The following is a 16,113-nucleotide window of genomic DNA, read 5'->3' as shown; positions in this document are numbered from 1 at the left end:
GGGTGTAGTCAAGGTTGGCGTGAGAAGGAGCAAAGTTCTGGGAAGGAGCGTGACGTCATCAGTGATGTCATGAAACTTGAGAAAAGTTCCAAAGGCAGCACCTGCGAGTGCCTGCTGATGACATCACCTAGCTGAGAAGGCTCAGCAGAACCCAAACAGGAGCCTGTTAACTTGTGCTAGACTAATGAGAGACTGCACAGTTGTGTGGCCACAAACATGCGGGGGAGACCTGGATTCAAATCCCCACTCACCTGTGGCGTTCCTGGAGGGGGTGCGCAAAATAATTAGTTTCTTCAGGTGCTGAGATGCCCATGTAAAGTGGCCCCTCCCCCTTGGCATCTGAGCCGTTCGTGAAGATGAGAGCAAAGTGGAGGAGATGCCTCCGTTTGGCTTTCACAGCCACGAATGACTCAGAAGCGGAGGCGGAGGGGCGCTTTATATGGGCATCCCAGCACCTACTGCTTTGCCCCCCTCCAGGAATGTCACTGCCACTCACCCATGAAGTGGGTGACCCTGGCTAGTCCACCACCTCTCAGGCAAACAGACTGCTCAAGGTTTGGCTGAGAACAAAAATTCAGGGAAAGACACTTGCACACGATCCTGGGCTCCTTCCAAGAAACCCGGGAAGAAAAACGTACACATCTTTGGTGTACTTTATAATGCCGTACAAATTTTTGGCCCAATCCTATCCCCCCTCTGCACCAGCGGAGTGTGCACTCCGTCAGTGCAGACTGACACAAACGTGCCACAAAGCCCACTGTGACAGTGCGCCGGTCAGTGGCAGAAAGACCTGGACCATCCCTGGGGCAGGAGGACGAATGTCCAGCATGCAAAATCCCCCCACGTGATGTAGTACAAGCCGTGCTGGCAGTCGGGGAACTTGGAAAGGACTGGGCTGTTTGATACAACTTCCTGGTGTGTCTCAGGGGCCAGGTGACTGAGAGCCCAATCCTGAGCTTGCAGCACCTGTGGTCTGCCAGCAGTGGATGTCGCAAACGTGCCATAAAACACGTTCAGGCCCTCAGTGCCAGTCTAGCAGTGGTGCTAGGTCAGCACTGGTGGATCTGCTGCTTGGCAGTCATGCAGACCACTGGGTGGCAGAGAGGTGAGTGGAGGAATGGGGGAAGCGGGGAGAGGAGGCATGCTGGGGGAAGGGAGTGGGGTGAGAGGGAGGTGGGACCAGTAGACCTGAGCTGCACTACACCCAGAGCCTCTGGGTTGGCCACAGGCCCGACACGGAGGCTCTCGATTCTACAGCAGCCCAAAGGTTGCCGCAGAATCGAGTAGCCCCATTGTGGGGATACTTGCCTTACCTGGGGGAAGGGGACACAAGTCCCCTTCTCCCAAGCCACCACCAGCACTCCCCAGTTAGTGCTTGGGATGCTGCTGCCGCCATTTTTGGAGCCGCAGCAACCCTGCGCTCTGGGCAGCATAGGATCGGGCTGCCCGTCAGCTGTCTCCTGTTCAACACTCACCACTGCCATGATCTCATAAGTGGAGCCTTAGAAAGCCATTTCCACTTGGCCTCAGTCTTCTCCACCTGCAATGTAGGGGTAAAACTACCTGCCTTACAAGGTTGTCATACGGATCGCAAAATACACATGAAGTGTATGTGCAAGGTCTTGGTTTTAGAGGCAGATTGCCAGATGCAGGAGAGGGCACCGGAACACAGGTTGTGTCTGTTGTCTTGTGTGCTCCCTGGGGCATTTGGTGGGCCACTGTGAGATACAGGAAGCTGGACTAGATGGGCCTGTGGCCTGATCCAGTGGGGCTGTTCTTATGTTCTTAACTACAATTCCCAGGAGGCCTTGCAGGTCTCTTGTTATCTGGTGTGCTCCCTGGGGCATTTGGTGGGCCACTGTGAGATACAGGAAGCTGGACTAGATGGGCCTTTGGCCTGATCCAGTGGGGCTGTTCTTATGTTCTTAACTACAATTCCCAGGAGGCCTTGCAGGTCTCTTGTTATCTGGTGTGCTCCCTGGGGCATTTGGTGGGCCACTGTGAGATACAGGAAGCTGGACTAGATGGGCCTATGGCCTGATCCAGTGGGGCTGTTCTTATGTTCTTAACTACAATTCCCAGGAGGCCTTGCAGGTCTCTTGTTATCTGGTGTGCTCCCTGGGGCATTTGGTGGGCCACTGTGAGATACAGGAAGCTGGACTAGATGGGCCTGTGGCCTGGTCCAGTGGGGCTCTTCTTATGTTCTTATCCCCCACTGATGGCATATGGGGCAATATGAATCCCTGGGGCATTTGGTGGGCCACTGTGAGATACAGGAAGCTGGACTAGATGGGCCTTTGGCCTGATCCAGTGGGGCTCTTCTTATGTTCTTAAGTGTGTTGAGCCCCCAAAATGCTGCACAAATATTTGTGGCTCAACACTGGCGTCACAATACTGACCATTTTGAGAAGAATATGAGTCTGGCTGCAGAATGCAAAATTCATTATTGGACCTCAGCAATGCGCAGATAGTTTTTCTTTTGACCCTGGGAAAGCAAGTTCCCTTTCACTTCATTGACTAAACAGCAGGCACAAGATACCGGCTCAGGCAATCAATCTCTAAAATGAAGAGTAGGGGGGAAGGGATGGGGAAGAGGCATTCCTAGCACAGAGACAACATACGTTACAAACCCAATTAAATCAAATCCCCATACAAATTTTACAGTGATGGTGCATCAATAGCATGCCTGCGCTTTCTGGTATCAGACACTAGGAAATGTGCTCGGAACAGACACACGAGGAATGTAAGCAACAGATGATGGAACAAATGTGAATTTTTTTTTTTTACCCCTTTGCTGTGAAAAGAGTGGAATGGAAAAGCAATTACAGGCAGAGGAATAATCTCAAGCACTTCAGGACACACGTTTTAGTCTCATTGTCCTTGAAGGAAACAAGAGAGTATCTGCTCTAATATGGGCCGATGCGCATACAGCAGTATCCCCGAGGCAGCCCTTTCATGACTCATCCTTGTGGATTCTAATACGTGGAATGAAGGGGGTGTTATTATTTTTATTATCTTTCACATTTTTATACCACGCTTCCTCCAAGGAGCTCAGGGTGGTGTACATGGTTCCTCCCCTTCTTTTGTTCACAACAACCCTGTGAGGTTGGTGCGGCCGAGATTGACTGACCCAAGGTCACCCTGGAAGCTTCATGGCTGCGCAGGGATTGATTTGGACTTCAGTCTTCCAGCTCTAAGTCCAACTCCAGAACCACTGCGCCATCCTGGCTCTCTGCTATGAGCCCACCTTCTTGCCCACCCAATCTTTTGACAAGAATGGACCACTCTGCAGGAGGCTGGGGAAAGCTTCAGTGCCATGCACCTCCCCAGTTGCTTGAGGCTCCAAGACACAATCCTGCATTGTCTCCCCCCCCAGTTTAGCAGCAACAGGTATGGCATCAGGTGGGTTGTACCTTCTCCAACCCTTCCCATCACCAAATGGGGGACCTGTGGTGGCTGACCAGTAGTGGGGGAGTAAGAGCATCCACCCAGCTAGGTCAGTCCTATCATGACCCCCAGGCAGATGCAGGTGAGGTGAAGTGAGGCACGACTGCAGAACTCTGGAGAACTCCAAACTTGCTTTATCAAGGACCAGAGGACAAATGAGGTCCTAAATACCTGCTGGCCCCAGTCTACCCTTCCCACTCATCTATTAGGCCAATGGTTCCCAAACATGCTGTGGTCGTGGCAGCCTCTTCTTCTGGCTATCCTGGACTGTACCATCTTGGAGCATGCAACATCTCACGCGATCTGAGATGGTGGCACTTGAGAAAGCCAGAAGAAGAGGTCACAAGGGACACCCTGCAGCACCCCTGTGAGTTCACTGTGGTGCCTTCCGGTGCCATGGAGCACAGTTTGGGAAACAGTGTACAAGGCAATGTGATGTGGGACATCAGTGGGACATCAGTGACAGATTTCAGGGAGCCTCTGGGAGCTGCAGATTGGGGGTGATATTAAATCTCATTAACGAGCAGTGTTTCTCAAACTGTGGGTCGGGACCCACTAGGTGGGTCGCAAGCCCATTTCAGGTGGGTCCCCATTCATTTCATTATTTTAGTTTTAATATGTTAAACTGGATGCTACCTTGGTATGTGACTGCATTCGGGGAAATGTGACAGATCTGTACTTTTAGCAGGCTACTATTTATATGCTTTTAACAATGATAGTAAATGGAATTTACTCCTGGGTAAGTGTGGGTAGGACTGCAGCCTAGGATTGTTAAAAATTTCCCTGCTTGATGATGTCACTTCTGGTGGGTCCTGACAGATTCTCATTCTAAAAAGTGGGTCGCGGTGCTAAAAGTGTCAGAACCACTGTTATAGAGTATTAAAAAACAAAACCTAGAAGTAGGGCTGCTAGCGCGCCTGTATGGTGCGCTAGCAATGATTGCCATGCCAGAACCCCTATCAGCCGGCAGCAGGGCTTTGCTGCCAGTTGATTGGCTGGCTGGCCTGAGGGGGCGGGACAACTGGGCTAGAAAACAATAACCCTGGAAACTTTGGAAAAAAAGAGAAAAACTGCACAAGAAAAAAGAAATCAATGGAAATGTTGAAAGAAAATGGAGACGGTCTCATTGATCTGTCTGAAATAACAAGGATGGTGATCACTTAGGTTCCAGACCTGGGATCCTGACACAAGGGATGCTGACCCATCTGGTTGTCTCTCCACTGCCATCAGACTCTAGCTTGCTAGGACCACATTTCCCACAAGGCCTTTGGGGCATCAGGGTCACTCCCCCTTCTGGGTTCTCAGCCCTGGGTCCGGTTCACCTTCAGGTAATGCGGCAACCTGCTAGAATGGCGAGCTGGACTGAAGCCGTGATGATGCAGCTCTTCAGATGAAACTGCCTTCTTTAGCAAGGACGGTTTGGTAGCAGTTTTTCAGTGTGCCACTCGGCCCTTCCACACCCCTTAGGGACCCGAGTTCCTCCACCTTTCACTTGAACAGGTGGAACTCAGACCTCAATGCGCTTCCCACACTTTTTGTAGCATGAATTCTAACCAACCGTACAAACAGAGGAGGAATCGGTTTGTAACCTTTGCTCGGGACGAAAGGCGAGCACATTTTCAATTACAGAAGACTTGTGATGAGTTTTTATGCTTGTGGGTGTTTCTGCGCAAGGAAAGAAAGCACACTGGGTTTCTGCGCAAACACAAGCAAACACACTGTGTTTAAGGAAGAAGCCCTTGGCGGGATCCTCTGACGAAGAACATCCTGCCTCGTTTTGGCAGTATAAATATTTTCGGAAGGGGGTGCGCCGTGTTCTGTGCGAAGCCGCTGTGAATTCATTAGCGCTGAGCTTTAACCCTAGCAGTGTCAGGACTGACGGTGCTGTGTGAACGCGTTGGGGGTGTGTGGATAACATTCAAGGTTTTCTCCGCAAGAAGTGATTAAGTGCGCTTGCAAACGGAGGACATCCGTTCCCAAGCCGCCTAACATCAATTAAAGGAGGCCAAATTAAATCGATGTTCTAATTCCACAAAATTAATGGTAACTTTTTTAAATAGGTGTTACAACATTTCCCTGAGGTCTTGTAATAAATTCTTATCGCCGCAACTCACAGAGGAAGTCAATGGTTACACCTGATGCAGTTAAAAAATAAAAATAAGATAAAAATAAAATCAACTGCTAGGAAAACAACCACACAAAGAGGCTGAAAGACAAGAGTGCCGGCAGGAAGGAATGATTTATTCTGATTATTACAAGGAGAAACTCCCTCATCAAAGTATTTCATGAACTGATTTTTGGGTTAAATAACTCAATATAGAATAGACCAGCCATTTTCAACCACTGTGCCGTGGCACACTGGTGTGCCGCTAATGGTCCACAGGTGTGCCACAGGAATTTGAGGGAAGGTCATTTTCTGTAGGGCCAATAGGGCCATGTTACCCTGCACATGCTTGATCTTGTCTGATCTTGGAAGCTAAGCAGGCTCAGGCCTGGTTAGTACTTGGATGGGAGACCGCCAGGGAATACTGGGTGCTGTAGGCTTATACCATAGTCTTTCGAGACTGAAGGTTGCCAACCATCTCCCTATACTGAACACTTTCTCCCGATCTTGTCTGATCTCGGAAGCTAAGCAGGATCAGGCCTGGTTAGTACTTGGATGGGAGACCACCTGGGAATACCAGGTGCTGTAGGCTTATACCATAGTCTTTCCAGACTGAAGGTTGCCAACCATCTCCCTATACTGAACACTATCTCCCAATCTCATCTGATCTCAGAAGCTAAGCAGGGTCAGGCCCGGTTAGTACTTGGATGGGAGACCGTCCGGGAATACCGGGTGCTGTAGGCTTATACCATAGTCTTTCCAGACTGAAGGTTGCCAACCAATAGGAATGTGAAGCCCCCAGTGGCAGCATGGTGTGCCTTGACAATGATCAAAAACATGATGGTGAGCCTTGACAATTTTAGTGCCTTGTCAGTGTGCCATGAGATGAAAAAGTTTGAAAATCGCTGGAATAGACAATAAGTATTTTTTGCTGTTAAAAGGCACTGTATCCTTATTTGAGATCTGGAAATAGCAGCATAATTTTCACTCCTATGTTACCATCCTACTTGATTAACCCAATGCTAGGGTCTCCCTTGTGGCCAGCCCAAGCCCCTCCTCCAGTACGCCATTCACCAGTCTGTTCCTAATGGTAGTGCGTGGAGCACACTATTCACTGCTATTCACTCCTAGGTGTTCTGTGCTCACCCAAGCACAGCGTGCTAGCAATGGGGGGAGTATTCCATTCTGTGTGATCCAGGGCTGGCCCCTCAATGAGGCCATATGAGGCAGTTGCCTCAGGCAGCAGATCAAGGGATATGCAGCTCTATCCACCTATTCATCTCCATTCCTGCTGCAGTCCACCACGCCCCTCCCTTCCACACTTCCTTTTCCACCCCGTACTTCTGCTTGTTTACCAGTCCAGAGGAGTGGGAAAAGGAGGAGAAGGAGAAGGAGGAGTTAAGACCGGCAAATAATCAAGCAGGGGGGGGGGGAACACTTGGGTTACTGACTCAGGCCAACCCTGGTGAGACCCCACCTGGAGCTAGAAACAGCATAACCCACACACAGCTTTAGGACCTCAGCAACAACTTGGCCTCAGTCAACTGATGACAATAGTTTCCTCTTTGAAAAGCCTTCCGAATGTTTTGTTCATTGTTCCGTTTCACAATAGGTGCATTGATACATGGCTACAACTCAAAACATATTCAGTAATATTTCCTGTAGAGTTTGGTGAGGTTGGAAGCACTAAGTTGGCCTTTGATGTGTGCATTTACTTGCATGTTCACTCAAGTCGAGACACATGCGCTCTTAGGAAGAAGGGCTGGGCACCTAAAAGCCATGGCTAGGATTGCAAGTTTGCCCCCCCCCCCCAGAAAAAACCCCCTTGTTTATTTAAAAGAGAAAACCCTTTCATGTATTTATGCCGGATGCTCTTCTGTCCATGACACATGACAGAGCCCTCCTGGAAGATTTCAAGGAATGGGCAGTTTCATGTGAGAAGGAGCTGGTCCTAGGCCATTTAGGGCCTCAAAGGCAAAAAACCAGCACCTTCAGTTGCACCTGGAAACATACCAGTAACCTGTTGACATGGAGGAACAGAGACATCAAATATGTTCCACCCACCTGCCGTCGGTCAGCGGTTGTGCAGCCAACTGTCTTCAAGGGAAGCCCCACAGAGCATGTTACGGCAGTCTAGTTGGGATGTAATGGACAATTATGGTTTGATTTTTCTCAGGCAGACTGTTGACACAGGTGAACATCAAGCTTTTTGGGGATTACTGTCTGCTAGAGCCTCAACCCCTTACCCTAGGCTGGTTCCCAAACTTTTTTGATCTACTTGATCCCTTTGACCCCTTGATCTACTGGACCATTCGTCACGGCCAGGGTGACCAGATGTCATAACTGCAAAAGAGGACAAGTCACCCCAAAATGCAGGCCAAAAACGTAGGACATGAAAAATAAAAGCGAAACACTCATATATTGACTTCATGTGGTTAATTTAAACATTATTAGCCACAATTATTATGTGGTTTCCTCTGTAAAACGCTTTGTGAACTTTTCATTGAAAAGTGGTATATAAATAGTGTTGTTGTTGATGATGATGATGATAAATTTAACTGTATAACATATAATTTATAAATTACAAGATGGCTATATGCTGCCTGCATTTAGGTTGTCAGCCGATTTCAGGTGGGTCTCCAATCATTTCAATATTTTATTTTTTTTAGACTTGATGCTCCCATGGTATGTGACTGCATTTGGGGAAATGTGACAGACCTGTACTAAAAGGACATGACACATGACAGAGCCCTCCCTGAAGATTTCAAGGAATGGGCGGCTACTATGTATATTCTTTTAACAATGATAGTCAATGGGTAAGTCTCCTGGGTAAGTGTGGGTAGGATTGCAGCCTAGGATGGTTAAAAATTTTCCTGCTTGATGATGTCACTTCCGGTCATGACATCACTTCTGATGGGTCCTGACAGATTCTCAATCTAAAAAGTGGGTCCTGGTGCTAAATGTGTGAGAACCACTGGTGTTGGGATTTTCATGAGAGTTCCACGGCTCACAGTTTGTGAACCACTGCCCTAGGCCCTGCCCCCCCACCACCACTGGGCTCAGATTTGTTCCTATTTGTCTAGGGCTGGCAAACATGTGATATCACCAGACGCCATGTTATGACATCAAAAGGCCTCAACACTAAGTGCCTCCAACGTAAAGGATGGCAGTGCCAGCTAGCAAAATTACCAAAAAATATATCTTGGACTCGGATGTATTTACATTTTGCGGAATTGTACTTTAGCAAGGAAATTTATGACAAATATCTTTATCGGGAGGAATGTGATGAACGGAATGTGCCAACGCATTTGATTCAATCATGGCAAAAGCCATCAGTGTGGCACTCCTGGATCATTCCCACAGACCTCCAGGAAGGTACGGCGTGCGTATGCTTTGCCTAATCTGTCTGTTGCTGCAAATTATTTAGTTCTCAATGAGGAATTAGGCTCCACAAAGCAAACAGGCTTCCTATTGCTACAATTTGCATAGCAATGGCTGGAATGGATTGCCCCTGCAGGTTGTGGTTCATTGTCAGACATCAACAGAATCTGCATTACAATACATCATCCAAAGGCAATAAGCTTCCAGGCTGGTTTTGATTAGACCATTGACATTCTGCACAACTCCTGATAATACTACCTTGTGCTGATGTGAAATCCCCATCATTATTGAGAGCCCAGGTGCTATTTGCCCAGCCTCTCTGGCAGTGGTGTAGCTAATGATTGTGTAGCCTGGTGCCAAACTCAAAATGTTGCCCCAGAAGTGATGTTACAACAGGAAGTGACATCACACCCGGGCTTTTAAAAAAATGAAAACTGGGAAGAAACCAACCTCCACCCCCCCCAGCAGCTCACCACCCACTTGCTCTGCTGCCTCTCCCCAGTCAGTGGCATAGCTAAGGCATCTATCTACTACCTGGGGTCAAAGAAGATTTTGCAGCCCCCCCCCCCTGCATAACAATCAAATTTAATTAAGTAAATAAATAAAAAGTTCTTGGTTCCATGCTGTATCATAACAATATCTCACTGGCATTCAGAACAATCCGTCTCATAGGTCAGTTTGGAATTAAGCAAATCTACTTTTTGTTCCATAAGGCAGTTGTGTTTTCATTTTCCGGTTAATTGGCCATAACTTTTGCTAGAATAAAGATATTCCAGTGCAGTTTGTTTCATTGCAGTCTGCATTAAATTACCTTTCCAATGATACATAACATGATGGTATTAGTCATGTATACCAAGATTTTCACAATTTTGGTCACTCATGTCAAGCTCAGCTTGTTGCCCCCCCAAAGCTTGATGCCCGGTGCAACTGCTACCCCCTGCACCCCCTTAGCTATGCCACTGCTCCCTGGATGGGCTTGGTGCAGAGGTGGGAAAATCAAGGCAAGCCATTGGCTGCCGGATTGATTGGGGCATGGCAATGGCTGTTGCTGGGGCCAGTGAAGTCTCCCCAGCTTCAGTCCACGTAGTTGCTTCGACCCCTTGGGGTATGGCTGGGATAGGCTAACCCTGTCTCTGATGGGGTGATGCTTAGAGTCAGAATGTCATGTCCATGGGGCAGATAAACCAATGGTGCCATTTCCCCCCAAATTCTTAGTGGCCAGCATGCTTTGGGGTTTTTCCTAGCTTAATTTTTCCCTGCTGCAGGTTATTTTTATTAATTCAATAAATTACAATTATCCCAAGCCTCTGTCTTGTGTCCTTCTTGTGTGTGTGTGCCTGGATAAATAACAGTACAGGGCACCCATCAAATCAGTAACCTACAAAAAACCAGTTGCCAACTTGATGACACTCACACAACTGAATAAGAGTTCTACTATTCGCTCTGATACATGAAAATGAGAGCAGAAGACTCCTACTAACACCTTATTGGTTCCCTGCTGGGTCATCGTAACACCTCATTGGCTCTTGGAACAGTCTGTCTCATAGGTCAGTTTTGAGCTAAGAAAATCCATTTTTTGTTACATAAGGCAGCTGTGTTTTCCTTTTCTGGTTATTTGGCCACACCTTTGATAGAAAACAGATATTTCAACGTGGTTTGTTCCACTGCAATCTGCATTAAATTACATATTTAATTATATGGAGCTTGATGGTACGATTCCAAACTACGAGATTTCACAATTTTGATTAGTAGTGAGGTCACCCACCTCGAGTTCTGGTGCTGTTTGCACCCCCTACTGACGCCACCATCTCCAATGCCTGAAATATGGTGGGTAGTAAAACTGGACACGGCCTTCCGTGCAGTGGCATCAAAACTGTGGAAACCTCCTCCCAGAGAAATACACATCTTTTACTGACTTTTAGTTGACCAGAGGAGATAGCTATCCCTCCTCTACTCCAATGTTCTCTATCTTTTTTTTTTTCTGAGCTGCTCCTATCAATGTTGCTGTTAATTAGTATTTAACACCATTGATGTTTGTAAAATTTATTAGTTCCCCTGTGATTTTATACTATTTTCAGTTAACTTTCATTAGCTGATATAGAGCATGCTGTGGGTATTTTAAGAAATAAAATAAAACACATCCCCCCCCCTTCCATAAAAATGCTAGAAATTCACAATGGCCAAGTTTTACTACTTAAAAGTAAACAGTGCCATTCTTCCTCCTCTTTTTTGTCATCTAATTGCCAGCATTTATGTACAGGATGCCCACCCCTGTGGTCCCTGTCTCTAATTGTCATTAGGGATTTAAGTTTAATACCAGCTTAGAGTCAAACTCCATTAAGGTTGATTTCCTTGCAGTTTAGATTTTATTTCATTCTCTGGTGGTTTTTAATGACCTGTTCCAAAATGCCTTTCATCAGCAGTGTGGGCTTAATTGAAGGTAGAATTAATCCAGGCTTAAACCCTGTTCACGAGATCTTCGTGTGGGGAGTAAGGAGAATGGGGCATGTCCTGGCCCCCAGCACTCATGCTATCTGTGGCCATACACACCACTGTCCAGCAACTGTTGGCAAAGACGTATGCTGAACCTGGCATTTTGGAAGCCTGGACAGCCCGAATTCAACTCCATTCCCCAATCCATGTTCAGTGCTCATCACTGGAGCCAAAACACCGAACCCAGGGGGAAGAGGGAGTGTGGCTTTGGTGGAAATTAGCATAGGCGATGTGTAAAATGACCCTTAGAATGATCTGGTTTCAAAAATTGAGAAACCACGACAAGGAGAGTCCATGAACAACACAAGGCCCCTGAAGACCTATCATGGTCTGGTTTGCGGGCCTCGAAAGACACTTTCTCCCCTACATCAATGAGCACTAGAAACAAGAATTGAGAATTAAAGCAAGGAAGAGTATAGATTTGAGATTCCCCCCCCCTCCCCGATTATAGCAACCTCTAGGTCAGTGATTGATTTTCAACCTTTTCCATCTCACAGCACACTGACAAGGTGCCCTACTAATACGAGAATAACCTTCCCCCAAATTCCGGCCGCACACCTGTGGAACATTTATAGCACACCAATGTGTTGTGGCACAGTAGCTGAAAATCACCGCTCTAGTTAGTAAATCTAAATTTCATGTTAACTTTTAACTATGGTAAGGTAGACCTTGGACCAGTTCACCCAGGTAGGTATGTCCCTTGGCTGCAACACTGAGCGCTGATCTAAATGTGTGAATGGGCCGTCACAGGTCTAAGACCAAATGCCAAACTGTCAATATCACACCACGTTAAATGCAAGCCATTAAAAAAATAAAATAAAGGTCATAATTCTTGATGACCAAATTCTTTGATGACCATCAAATTCTTGATGATTTGTTTATTGGCTCATTTCTATCCCATCTTCCAGTTTGCAAAATGGATGCACTCAAGGCCCCTTACAGCCCAATCCTAGGCAGGTCTACTCAGAAGTAAGGCCCACTATGTTCAATCGGCTGCACCCTTGGGAACGTGTCTCTGAGGCTGTAGCCTTACTTAAATGAAACTTTAAATGGACTTCCTGCGCACTGAGGAGAAAATGGGCCAAATAATGTATGAATTTGATGAGTAGATAGGAGTTAATGTTTTTTTTTATTATTTTTCTATTTGTGTGGAAAATGTACTCTATAATAAGTGTAGGCTGTTTAAGATTTGATAATTTTGTGTACGATTTTGTAGTAGAACAAAGAAATGTAGTTCGAGATCCCCGTACTTGTCACATAACTTGCAATGTCTTTTTAATTTGTGTGTGCGTTTTTAATTAAACTAAAAAGTATTAAGAAAGGGAAAAATAGAAACTTTAAAAAACAAATCAACACTATAGTAAATTGATAACAAAAATCTAAAATGCATAGAATAATAATATTATATAGCTCCTGCTGCTTTCGATAGAGTGAAAAGATAAGTCACTACTCTGAGGGGCCTGAAATTTAAATATTGACACAAGGGAGATAACAGAGGAAGGGACGGGAGATGGAGGCTGGGATGAAGGCAAACAGGGGTTTGGGCAACCCTGGAGGCTGGGATGAAGGCAAACGTATGCAATTCTTCCAGCTGCACAATTTAATTCCTTTAAATTAGGGAACAAGGAGTAAGGCATGAACATAAGAACAGCCCCACTGGATCAGGCCATAGGCCCATCTAGTCCAGCTTCCTGGATCTCACAGTGGCCCACCAAATGCCCCAGGGAGCACACCAGATAACAAGAGACCTGCAAGGCCTCCTGGGAATTGTAGTTAAGAACGTAAGAACAGCCCCACTGGATCAGGCCATAGGCCCATCTAGTCCAGCTTCCTGGATCTCACAGTGGCCCACCAAATGCCCCAGGGAGCACATGATGTCAGAGGCTTCACAGAAAAGGTGAGTTTTAAGGAGGGGCTGAAGGAGTGAGGAAGTGAGTGAGGAGTGAGGAAGCATCTGGTAGAGCAGGGGTGTCAACCTTGTCTCATACAGACGGCTGAAGTTAGCATTTGGGCAGCCTAATGAGGGCTGAAAATGACATCACTAAGCAGGAAGTGCCCAGTTAGATTACCCTGCACATGCCTGATCTTGTCTGATCTCAGAAGCTAAGCAGGGTCAGGCCTGGTTAGTACTTGGATGGGAGACCACCTGGGAATACTGGGTGCTGTCGGCTTATACCATGAGCTCGGAAGCTAAGCAGGGTCAGGCCTGGTTAGTACTTGGATGGGAGTCCGCCTGGAAATACCGGGTGCTGTAGGCTTATACCATAGTCTTTTGAGACTGAAGGTTGCCAGCCATCTCCCTGTACTGAACACTATCTCCCGATCTTGTCTGATCTCGGAAGCTAAGCAGGGTCAGGCCTGGTTAGTACTTGGATGGGAGACCACCTGGGAATACTGGGTGCTGTCGGCTTATACCATGAGCTCGGAAGCTAAGCAGGGTCAAGCCTGGTTAGTACTTGGACGGGAGACCGCCTGGGAATACCGGGTGCTGTAGGCTTATACCATAGTCTTTCCATGCCTGATCTTGTCTGATCTCGGAAGCTAAGCAGGGTCAGGCCTGGTTAGTACTTGGATGGGAGACTGCCTGGAAATACCGGGTGCTGTAGGCTTATACCATAGTCTTTCGAGACTGAAGGTTGCCAACCAGTTACAAGCAGGAAGTGACACCATTAAGCAGATGATGCCGAAGTGACATCATTAAGCAGGAACTGATGTCATTAAGCAGATGATGGCCAGAACTAAGGACTTTGTTCTCACATAAAGACTCAGTAGCTGCAAATGACAGAAGAGAAAATGTGAAAAACCTATTTCCAAGATATGAGAGAGCCCAATTATCATGCTGGGAGAGCCCAACTGGAACGGGGGGTCAGAGAAATTGCTTCTGGGGGCCACATTCGGCCCATGGGCCTTATGTTTGACACCTCTGTTGTTGAGGTTCCAGGAGGCAGCAAGGGAGAAAACAATTTATTTCATAGTGTAGTTTCTCAAACTGTGTGTCGGGACCCACTAGGTGGGTTATGAGACAATTTCAGGTGGATCCCCATTCATTTCAATATTTTCTTTTTAATAGATTAGACTTGATGCTCCCATGGTATGTGACTGCATTTGGGGAAATGTGACAGACCTGTACTTTGAACAAGCTGCTATGAATATGTTTTTAACAACAATAGCAAATGGGGCTTACTCCTGGGTCAGTGTGGGTAGCATTGCAGCTTAGGATTGTTAAAAATGTTCCTGCCTGATGATGTCACTTCCAGCCATGACATCACTTCCAGTGGGTCCTGACAGATTCTCATTCTAAAAAGTGGGTCATGCTGCTAAACGTGTGAGAACCACTGATTTAGTCTGTAAGAAAAATTTAAGAAGGGGAGGGGTCTAGTCAGGCATCTTGCCCCAGGTCCAATGCCAGCTCTCAGTGGCCCTGGATGAAAGGCCTGAGCACCACTGCCCTGCAGATATGGGGGGGGCAGAAACACAACTAGGATTGTTAAAATTGTTCCTGCTTGATGATGTCACTTTCAGTCATTACATCACTTCTGGTGGTTCCTGAGAGATTCTCATTCTAAAAAGTGGGTCCTGGTGGTAAAGGTTTGAGACCATTGTCCTAGTGCAGTGGTTCTCACATATTTAGCAACGGGGCCCACTTTTTAGAATGAGAATCTGTCAGGAACCACCAGAAGTGATGTCATGGTTGGAAGTGACATCATCAAGCAGGAACATTTTTAACAATCCTAGGCTGCAATCCTTCCCACACTTACCAGGAGTAAGTCCCATTTACTGTCATTGTTAAAAGAATATACATAGTAGCTTGTTAAAAGTACAGGCCAGTAACATTTCTCCAAATGCAGTCACATACCATGGGAGCATCAAGTCTAATAAAAATAAAATATTGAGACGAATAGGGACCCACCTGTAACTGGCTCACAACCCACAGTTTGAGAAACACTGTCCTAGTGTATCACCTGATAAAGAACATGCCAGGCCAATGAAAGCTTTAGGGTTCCACAGGGCTGTTCACCAGGCTTTAAAAAGATCAAAGCTGTATAGTCTGAAAATATGCAAGAGTCATAACTTTGGCTAATGAGATAAATCACATTGTTTTGTGTGTTTTTTTTTAATTGCCCTTCCTTTGGAAACAAAATGTTAACAGTGGTTGCTGCTGTGTTGGACAATATCTTTATTCACAAAACTGTTTAGAGAAACTCTGCTTCACAGCAAGTTAAAAAAAAAAAAAGTCCCGTCAAACTTGATCATGTTTTGTCACCCAAATATTTGCACGTCCTGCCCTCTTTTTATCCCTGATGGTCATCATTGCTTTACATACCTCATAACAGTCATCTCTCCCCCCGCTTCCCCTTCCGATAAATTTGCAACAATAATCTAAGCAGTCCTGACATCTTGATACTTCTGGGATTTTTTTTTCCTTTAAAGAATGAATGAATAGATGCTGATTAAAGCAATAGCTTTCCATTTCTTATCCACACATGTTAGAGTCGCACTCCAGGAGAGAAACGGCAAAGGCATTCATGAAACATCCAGAAAGCAAACGCGGAAATTTAACCGAGTGTCACTGTATAATTCTGGTTAATTAACTTTGCTGCTCTTTCATTTTATCTATAGCTGGAGATGAAATTGGCTGACGTTGCTTGCATGCCACCCTACGTCCAAATATTTACAAATAACCTCAC

General features: G+C 46.3%; 3 pseudogenes; all 3 read left to right on the top strand.

Moving 5' to 3' along the window:
- The first annotated feature begins 6,020 nt into the window (after positions 1–6,020).
- LOC136633780 (5S ribosomal RNA) lies at positions 6,021–6,143 on the top strand (annotated as a pseudogene).
- Positions 6,144–13,479: 7,336 nt separating this feature from the next.
- LOC136633740 (5S ribosomal RNA) lies at positions 13,480–13,596 on the top strand (annotated as a pseudogene).
- A 113-nt stretch (positions 13,597–13,709) lies between these two features.
- On the top strand, positions 13,710–13,835 carry LOC136634117 (5S ribosomal RNA; annotated as a pseudogene).
- Positions 13,836–16,113: the final 2,278 nt, after the last annotated feature.

Source organism: Tiliqua scincoides, chromosome 13, assembly GCF_035046505.1.
Source record: "Tiliqua scincoides isolate rTilSci1 chromosome 13, rTilSci1.hap2, whole genome shotgun sequence".
Lineage (NCBI taxonomy): Eukaryota > Metazoa > Chordata > Lepidosauria > Squamata > Scincidae > Tiliqua > Tiliqua scincoides.
The sequence above is the reverse complement of the archived record's forward strand: the minus strand, read 5'-3'. Positions and strand labels throughout refer to the sequence as shown.